This window comes from Lolium rigidum, chromosome 6 (genome assembly GCF_022539505.1).
Source record: "Lolium rigidum isolate FL_2022 chromosome 6, APGP_CSIRO_Lrig_0.1, whole genome shotgun sequence".
In the NCBI taxonomy this organism is placed as follows: Eukaryota; Viridiplantae; Streptophyta; class Magnoliopsida; order Poales; family Poaceae; genus Lolium; species Lolium rigidum.
In genome coordinates this window covers 142,446,775-142,450,941 of record NC_061513.1, presented here as the reverse complement: position 1 = coordinate 142,450,941, position 4,167 = coordinate 142,446,775, and positions in this window count along the sequence as shown.

The following is a 4,167-nucleotide window of genomic DNA, read 5'->3' as shown; positions in this document are numbered from 1 at the left end:
CACGATCTTTCTCAAAAGAAATGCCGGTTAGTCCCACAATGTGTTCACCCTTTAGGAGTTGTTTGAGATTCCTCATGTTGACATGACCAAGGCGGCGATGCCACAACCAACCTTCGTCATGCTTGGTCGCCATTAGACATGTGGAGTGAGAGGAGCTCTCTTTCGAGAGGTCAACCACGTAAAGGTTGTTCTCCACATATCCAACGAGGACCAATTTGAGATTGTCACTCCTAAAGACTTTCACACAATAATTAGTAAAATATGAATTGTAACCGGCATCGGCAAGATGATATATAGAAAGTAAGTTATAGCCAAGGGATTCAACAAGCATAACCGTCTCAAGGCACAAGTCCTTAGAGATTGCTACCTTGCCATACCCAAGTACCTTTCCCTTTGAGTTATCACCAAAGGTAATGCTTGACTTCTTGTTGATATCTTCAATGAATTGATCAAGCACACCTCTTCCTCCGGTCATATGATTGGTGCATCCACTATCAAACACCCATTTTGGACCACCGGAGGAATACCCCTACAAAATCAAGTAGAGGATTTAGGAACCCATCGATTAATGGGTTCCTTTGCAATGGCAACAATATCTTTTGGTACCCAAATTGAGTACTCTCTATAAGCATAGCCATTAGGAGGGCCAACATAGTTAGCATAGACATCACCATAATAATCAACAAATAATGCATAGTGATCGTTTGGCCCCGTGCGGTCACCACTAGTGGCTTTGCCCTTTGAGGCTTTTCCATTATTAGTGACCTTCTTGTTCTTATCTTGAGCGGGTTTCTCCTTGTTGTAGTTCTTCTTCTTGTGAGACTTGGGAACATATCCAAGACCAAACTTTTGATTGTTTGACCTTTGCTTGCTCAAGAGGTCATCCAATCCCATCTTGTTCTTGGCGGTGGTGAACTTTGCAAGTTCCTTTGTTAACCTAACATTTTCCTCAAGAATAGATGCATGCTCACAAGAGGATTCATTAGGATGATATTCGAGACCATATTTAGTCACCAAGGATTCAAGATATGCATTGGTCTCAACATGCAAAGAGAGTTCCTCTTGTAAACGAACATGTTCCTCAACAAGCTTAGCATGCTCACTAGTAAAAGATGTAGGGGAACTAGCATGCTTTTCAACAACAATGGGATCCTTCATTGATTCAAGTGCTTTTGTGTAGGTTTCTTGGAGTAGGTCATGGTTCTCTCCAAGTTTCTTGAGCTCATCCTTAACAAGCTTGTTAGCTCTTTCAAGGTGGTCAAGATCCCTAGTGAGAGAAGCATGAGCAACTTCAAGTTCCTCCTTTGAGGTATGGAGCACTTGAGTCAAAGATTGAGCCCTCTCAATAGTTTCTAGGTCCTTAAGTTTATCAAGTTCATAAGTTCCAATTTGTTGCTTAAGACCTTGAGATATGCACCTTTCGGTTTTTAGCTCTTGTCTTAGGAGATTGAATCTCCGTTCCTTCTCATTTAAATGATATTCTAATTCCTCAATGGACTCATCATTTTCCTTGAGTGAGTCCATCAAGAAATCAAACTTGACAAGAGCTTCACCACGAAGGGTGCATCTAACATCATAGAGTTCCTTAAGCACAATTAATTCTTCTTGATTTTCGTTTTCATCATCAAGAACACTAGATAGGGAAGGTGGAGGTTCCATTACCTTGGTTTCCTTTGCCATAAGACAAGAGCCAACGATTGTAGAGGAGGGAGAGTCATCGGAGTCATCATCTTGAGTTGTTTTTGCCATGAAGGAAGAACCAACATCATTCTCCGTGGAGTAGTCCTTGGAGTAGTCATATGTGAAGAGTGACCCGGGCTTGGAGAAAGCTAAGCCGGCCACCCCGGCCTCCTTCTCCTCATCTTCCTCTTCATCATCGGACAAGTACTCGGCCCCAACAAAGGCTCTTCCCTTGTTCTTCTTGAATCGATCGTTGATTGGGTTTGGCTTCAATCTTGGCTTGACCCCTTTGATGAATCTTGGCTTGTCTACCCTTTTCTCATAAGGGCACTCATTTGCAAAGTGGCTATCTTCATCACAATTGTAGCAAGTTCTCTTCTTATTCTTGTCATTGAGGAGCATTGGGAACTTTGCCTTGTATTTCTTGGCAAAGAAAGCAAAGTCGGTAGCAATGTCACTAGTTGAAGTCATCTCTTCTTCTTCTTTAATTTCATAGTCTTCATTGCTTCCATGATCGGCCCTTGCTTTGAGAGCAAGGTTGTGTGACGCTTCATGGTTGTGTGAGGCTTCATCAACACGGTTCATTGCCATGAGCCTCTTTCCCGCTTTGGCCATGTTTTCATTGGCGGCCACATAGGAGACGAGATCATCGGAGTTGAGATCGGCACTCTTGGTCATGATTTGCAAGTTGAGTGCAAGGTTGGTGTCTTGTTGCTTGACGGCAATCATAGCAATGACCTTGGACTTTATGAATGCTTCATTCATCTCGAAGCCATCATTGTACTTCTCAACACCAAGTCCCTTGACTCTTACTCTAAGAGCATCAAGCCTAGCGTAGGCATCGGACACAGATTCTCCATCTCGAATCATGAACTGGTGAGCCTCTTGCTTTGCGGTCTCATAAAGAGCCGATTGGATCAAATCGGTTCCCTCTTGGAGTACTACGATCCGATCCCACAACTCTTTAGCGGAGTCGATGTCATTGACTTGATCAAGAAGCTTGCGGTTGATGCCACTTCTAATCTTGTCACGTGCGGAGGCATTGAGTTTACGGTTGTAAAATTCGGTGGAGGTCAACCGAATGGGATCTTGTGGTTCCCGGTATCCATGAACAATGATCTCCCATAACTCCACACTGCAGCTGCGAATATGAGATTCCATAGAAGATTTCCAAAAAGGAAAGTGAGTTCCATCAAAATGGGGAACATTCCCACTATGGTTTATATGAGGCATGGGTGAAGTGTTTTTGGGATAGTCATGATTAACTTCATGGAAATTCCCTAGAGAGGCCGAGGCCGTACTAGGAGGAGGTCCACTAGTTAATTTCTTAAGCATGGAAGACATTTCTGTCATTTGGTTTTGTAGCTCATCCTCATTTTTCGTCTTCTCGGCATCATATGCCAAGAGTCTAGATTTCATCTCTTTAACCGAAAGGTTAGAGTCGTCATCTAGACCCTCGAAGAGTTTATCCATCTCACTCTTAAGGCGGTGAAGCCCTTAATAAGAGTCCGAGGCTACGATACCAATTGAAAGTATAGAGATGGTAAACCTAGAGGGGGTGAATAGGTTTCTACAAGTTTTAATTCTTTCTTTGCAATATTAGGCTTTGCGGAATATAAAGGTGAGCCTAATGCAAACTAGGTGAAGCAACCTATATGAGGATACAACTAACTCGAGCACGAAGGCTCTCACAGGAAGTTAATTCACAAGTAAGGAGTTCGGTTAGAGATAACCGATAGCACACGGAGACGAGGATGTATTCCCGTGTTCCCTTGCTTTGCAACAAGGTACGTCACGTTTGGAGGGGTGGAGGTCCCACGAAGGATTCCCCACGCCACGAAGGCTCACCCTATTCTCCGGAGCATATCCCACGAAGGAATAGCTCACTCACTTGTGGTAGACTTTGAGGTAGCCTCCAAACCTTCACAATCTTGCCCGGAGCAAATCCACAGTCCGGATGCTTCCGGACTCCTCTTGCCCACCTAGGGTTTCCAAGGAACCCTAGGAAGCAAGCTTCTCGATGAATACAAGGGGGAATGAGATTTGGCTTGGTAGAACAATAGATCGGGTCCTCCTCTAACGATTCCCCGGAGGGATTTGAGTTTGGGTGGAGGAGGAGGTAGATCTGAGGCTTTTGGTGTTTCTAGCAATGGAGTAAGAGAGAGAGAGCTCAAGAACAGCTTGTAGTGTAGTGCCTAACTGTTCGCAGGTAGGAGAAGGCCTATTTATAGTGTTCTTCGAAATATGGCCGTTGGTCACTTGCCACCTCGGCTTTTTCCTCGAGAATCCCGGTTGATCGGGCCACGGACCGGACAGCCCGGTGGTGAGGTCGAGTCGGACCGGACCAGCGACCGGACGCCCTTTGCTGGTCCTGGAGCTCCTCCGGTTGGCGGCCGGTTGGCGCCCGGTTGGCGACCGGTCGACCGGGCCGTGCACCGGACTCGCCGGTCTGTAGGCCGGTTGACCGGTCGGCAACCGGATTTGCTG